The sequence below is a fragment of the Delphinapterus leucas genome, chromosome 11 (assembly GCF_059928025.1).
Source record: "Delphinapterus leucas isolate spDelLeu-1000000601 "Yukka" chromosome 11, BTC_Dleu_Yukka2, whole genome shotgun sequence".
In the NCBI taxonomy this organism is placed as follows: domain Eukaryota; kingdom Metazoa; phylum Chordata; class Mammalia; order Artiodactyla; family Monodontidae; genus Delphinapterus; species Delphinapterus leucas.
This window is the reverse complement of record NC_143139.1, coordinates 26,314,005-26,320,004: the sequence shown is the minus strand read 5'-3', so window position 1 is coordinate 26,320,004 and position 6,000 is coordinate 26,314,005.

Genomic DNA, 6,000 nt, shown 5'->3' with positions numbered 1-6,000 from the left:
CTTTTGAGCTCTTTCCCTATTACAGATAATGAAGTAATGAAAAATCTTGTTTGTGTCATTTCACACATGTGGGAGTGTCTTAGGTGTGTCTCCCTAGAAGCAGAGATTCTGGTGGACTCTTGTGTAAGGGATTTGTTAGGAGAACACTCTCAGAAGAAACCAAAGAAAGCGAGGGAAGCAGGACTTGGAAGGGGAAGAAGTGAAGCAAGAATGTGGTTTCAGGTGGAGTCTAGATTCAGTCTTCCTACAGGAAGCTCTGAAGCATAAACTCCAAGCAGAGTCTTTCTGCCCTCAGGCTAGGGATCAGAACATTGTACCCCAACATACAGTCACCAGCTGGGGGCTACCCAAGGGGTGGTGTGGGGGGTATGGGAGCAGCACATGACTCTAGGCACTTCAGGTCCAGGTGGCTCTAATCATCTCAGGGCAGCCCTGGGGGGATGGGCACACCAAAATGATAGCAGAGATCCCCAGGGATCTAGCTGGGGACCCCAACAGGTTCTGCAACAGTGAGTATAACTGTAGAATAAATTCCTAGAAGTAAAATTGCTGTATGGGGTGAACATTGCTAGTTGTCTACTCAAACAATATTCACCCCCTACCCCCAACCCAATCCTTCTTCCTAATACAGCCCTGATTTTATTTGAAGTAGCTGTATGCCCAATTAAAAACACTTTCTCATCCTCCTTGGCATCTGGGCTGGTCGTGTGACACATTTTTACACACTGAGATGAAGGTAGTAGTTTCTGAGTGTCCCTTCCTGAATAAAAAGACAAAACTTATTTTGCCCTCTTCACCCTTTACTTCACATCCTTCTTTCTGCCAGGAGTGTATGTTAACATGAGTCTGGAGGTATAGCAGCCATCTTGTGACCATGAGACAGAAAACAGGAAAATAAAGGCCTGTGTCCTAAATGTCAACACAAGCCATGAACAGAAATATAGTGTCTTCCTGTACCCAGGCTTCAGTGTAGTATTGGTAAGTATTATTATACAAACTCACATTCATTTTTATGGTATTTTACAAATTACAAGTGTGCTTTCACAAACTTTACCCCACTTCATTCTTTCAATCCCTTCATGTCTGTGTGATAGATATTGGTACTCTTTTAAAAATCTCCTGCACTATTAAAAGTATAGAATTCATTGATAGATAATTTTGAATTAGTTTACTTTACTTCTAACAACTAGCTACGGTTCACTGCCCTAAACATATGGGACATTTAAATTTGGGACACGGACATGTCTTGTAACAGAGTATTTGCAGAAGGGGCTTCATGCCTCAAAATTGAAGTGATAGGGTAGAGTTTCACAAGAGCACAAAAGGTCAAAGAAAAGATGCATTACATGGGAAAGAAATAGTGAAGAAAGGATGTCTATATGTTACCAAAGGCAAATTTTACCCATTCTGAAATTTTGCACAGTCCTGTGTAGGAAAATAAATGTTCCTCGTGTTCCTGCAAAATCCCAGCCTCTTGAGCATTGATACTGATCTACTGTGAAGATGAGAATGTTTCCTTTTATGTCCCCCTGGAACATTTGCTCTTTATAGCCTTGAATTGCCAAGCCATTTGCTGCCATTTAAAGGGTAATAAAACTTCTGTATCTTACCTGGGGTCAAAGCCTTTCATTCCAGGATAGGGAACTTTCTCTCTTCCCTAGGAAGACCTTGGGAAGGATAGAGAGCTATCTCCCTACCTACATACATGTCAAAAGAGGAGAAAACCCTGGTTGTAATCTCAGAGAGGCTGGTTTTGTCTTCTCCATAAAGACAATTTAGATACTTTAGCTTCCAAAGGGTAAGAATCCAAGACTCTTTCCCTCCTATTCCTAAGGAAAATTAGTTTACATCAGGGGCAAAGATTTTTCTCCTTTCTTCGACGAGGGGAAAGAGGAATGGTTGTCTCTTCCCATGTAAACTCCCAGATCCATATTTGTGTTCCTCTACTACAGTTTGATCCCTCCATATATATAGGCTTAGCCACCCCACTCTCACTGTGTCATCTGAGGGGTGCTAGGCCTGAGGGACAAAGCTTCAGTGTTATTCTGACACTATGAGTAAATAAAGTTCTGATCTCTGGTCCAGAAACCTGGTGTTACTACTAGCTTTCTTCTCTCTCTCTTCCTCTCTCTCTCTCCCTCTCTCAATCCCTCTCTCTCCCTCCCTCCCTCCCTCCCTATCTCTATGCAGGTAGGTGACCTTCTCAGACCCCTCACAGTTTCTGACTTGACATCTTCCTTTAGGAAATCAGTGAATTACTTTCTTTATTAGTGATTCAACCAACATTGAGTTTCTCATTTGTATACATATCTCTTATGTATTGTCCTGCCTAAAATGGAGGAAATCTAAAAATGAGGAAACATCAAGAAACTCCAAATCTACTCCAAATCTACTCTAAAACCTGTTGGTCTTTGTGCTTCAAAAATGTCAATGCTAAAAAAAAAAATGTCAATGCTATAGAAGACAAAGTCTGAGGAACAGTTCCAGATTAAGGGAGATGGAAGACACACAGGGACTGGAGCTAAATGAAATGTGTGAAGGGGAAGGATTGTTACAGAGGTTATTAGAACAATTGGCAAGATTTGCATATGGACTGTAGATTGATAACAACACTGTAGATTGATAACAACATCACTCTCTCAATTCCCCTCCTGTCTCATTGGTTGCTACTTCTCAGTATCCTTTGCTAATTTCTCTACATCTCCCCAAACTCTAAATTCTTGTGTGCCACAAAAGTCACACTTTGAACCTCTTCCTGTCTTTGACTTCTCTTGCTCCTTAGGTGGGCTTAACTAGTTGTACGGCTTTAAAGATCATCTGCAAGCTAATTCCCCAATTTATATCTCCAAGCCTTGACCTCTCCTCTGAACTCCTGCTTATTCAGCATATCCACTTGGATGTCAGACTGGCATCAAAAAATCAACTTATCTAAACACAAACACTTGATTTCCTCCCAAACATATTCCTTCTAGAGCATTACCCATCTCAGTGAAGAAAAACGTTTCTCTTACATGTTTAGAGCAGAAATCTTGGAGTCATCTTTGATGTCTCTATTTTTCTCAAACTATACATGAATCCTTTAACAAATTTTATTGGCTTTAAATTAAAAATGCAATATATCCATAATCTGACCATTTTGTACCACTTGACTGTTACCATTCTGTTCCCAATCGTCATCATTTCTTGCCCAGATTTTTGCAATAACTTTCCAACTAATCTCTATACTTCTCTGTATCTATCCTTCCTACTGTTATAATGCAAGCCAGATCATGTCACTTTGCCTCAAAACCTCCAGCGACATCCTAGTTCACTCCTGATCTTAAAAACAAAGACCCAGGCCTAATCTCCCTGACCTCATTTCCTTATATTCTTCCCCTTGGACCCTCAGCTCCAGCCATACTGGCTTCCTTTCTGTTCCCTGAATGCAAACATGCTTCCACCTCAGGACATTTGCACTTACTCTTTCTTCTGTTTGGAACACTCTTTCATCACATTTCCATATGGCTTCCTCCCTTACTTCTTTGAGTCTTTATTCAGATGTCACCTTCATTGTAAAGCTTTCCTTGAGCACCCTATATACTATTTTGTATTTCTGCCCCCCACCCCCGGACTGCCTATTCCCCTTGCTCTATCTATTTTTTCACCTATTACCATTCGATATAGTATCTATTAATTTGTAGTTTTTTGTGTTCCCCAGTTGAAGTAAATTCCTTGAGAGCAAAAACTTAGTTCCTCATTCACTATTTTATCCCTAGACCTAGACCAACGCCTGTCATATACTAGGTGCTCAATGGACATTTGTTGAATATATGAATCATAATTGTATGTAAGAAACACACATAGAATTGAAAATAGTTTTATTTGGTTAAAAGCCTTGGAAAAATAGAGAACAAGGTCATGTAGATGTGGGTATTTGGAGGATTTTCAGTTCTATGGGAAAATTGCCCTGGTCAGCAATACAGAAGAAGGAAGTTGAATAGCTGGCCCTCATACATGAGATAAGAGAATGCAAACCAAATTAAGTTTCAGACTTGAGACTACCAGATCTCCAGTAAGCCAAGGACACATTGGAAGCTGACCAAAGGAGTGCGTGAAGTCCACAAAATGGATTCCCCAGGCATGTACTGGTTACTGTAGAAATGGGCTTCCTCCTGAAGATATTACAATGAGAAATAGTGAACAGTCAACAGAGGCTGAAAAGCACATTGGTCTAATTAGTGCCACCTTGGAGGAAGATCTGGGGAAGATGTTTGAACAATAGCCAGAGGATAAGCTAACCTGAGTACAGAGTTTAGGTAAACTCGGCTCACTTGAGACTTGGGCTCAAGGACTTCGTGGTGACTGAATATCCATGAACCTTTCTCTGGCTGGCATGGTGATTGGGGTTTCTGTTTATAAATTTGATGTTTCACTCACCAACATCGATTCACTTTGTACTTCAATAAAAACAAAGTGTCACTGACCCGGGTTCGATTGACTGACTTGCAGCAAACTGAACACAGAGACGTTGAGGTTTGCAGCAGAGAATAGGTTTATTTACAAGGTAGCCAAGCAAGGAGACAGCAGAACAAGTCTCAAATCCACCTCCACCAAGAGAGGGTTTAGGGGTATTTATGGCATAAAGAGGTAGGGTGGTGAGGCATGGGGAAAGATGGTTGGAGGTAAGAAAAGTGAGGTAATTGGTGGTCTGCACAAATGTAGCTGAGCTCATGGCTTGTCTTAGGATGCATGTTCAGAAAATGGCGGCATTAGCATGTTCTCGGGGTGGGATTTTTGGCCTTCTGACGTCAGAAGGTCATTCATCGGACACTCATCAGGCCCAGTTGAATGGTCAGTGGTCTCAACCGGTCTGAACCAGACAAGAATTAGCTCCAAGTTCCTGAAAAACAACTTAGGCAACTGTTACCTAAGTTGACGGTAGTGACCCATACGTCAGAGATGTTATCTATAGGGGGCGGTCAAAGGAGTCTTGTGATAATATTGTCTAAGTTAAGTGAAGCTTGAAGGGTATGCAGTTTGCAAGAACAATTAAAGCGAACTTGATCAGTGAAGGCAGGTTACAACTTACTATTTATTAGACAAGCAAGTTATAGTTTAATGGGTCTAGCAGTATTCAGTTTCAAAAGTGGTTTTTTGTTTTGGTTTGGTTTGATTTGATTTCTGGAAGGAAATAGAATTTATTCTCTAGGTACTTGGTGTGCCCTGGTGCGGGGATGGAGTGTCTATGTCCTCTTACTGTTTGGTTGCTTTCTCTGCCTCTCACCACAGTTGAAAAGAGAGTATCAAAGAGGAGAGCAACATGAATCCACAATTAATATACAGTGTGGTAGTGTTCTAACATACCAAAGACCTCAGGTCAGTATACTAGCAATAATTATTATGAAAAAGTTATTTTTCTACGGTACTTTATAAATTCAAGTGTGCACTATACACTCTCATTCTCACAACTACCCCATGATCTAGTGTCAACCCTCCCATTTTACAATGAAGAAATTGAGGCTCAAGCAAGGTAGGATGACTTTTGCTCAAAGTCATTCAGTTGTGACCTAAACCTAGAGAATAGATATGTCCTGGTGTGTCCAGGAGAGTCCCAGTTTATACCTATAGTCCCAGTGTAATTATTAATAGCACCTCTTTCACTCTCCAAAGTCTCCTAGTTGGACAATAAATTATATGGTCATTCTGCTAAAACTGGCTTCTTTCATTCACTCAGTTCCAATCTTTCATTATTGCTTTGTTTCCTCCACTTATGGCAGATCAGGGTGGTTATACCAGCCTAAAGAGCTGGCTTCAGACCATGAAATCACTTCTATGAGAAAGGGCATTTCAAACTGCAAACAAATAAGTCAACAAGTAACTTTTAAAATTGAAAGTTACCAGTATAGTGTAGCAAATAAATGGTCGGGATCTGAATCATAGTTCTATTACTTCCCAGGGGAAGTTGGGGAAATTAATGTGGAAAAATATCAGCCAGAGCACCATTAGCGTAAGAGTTCATTT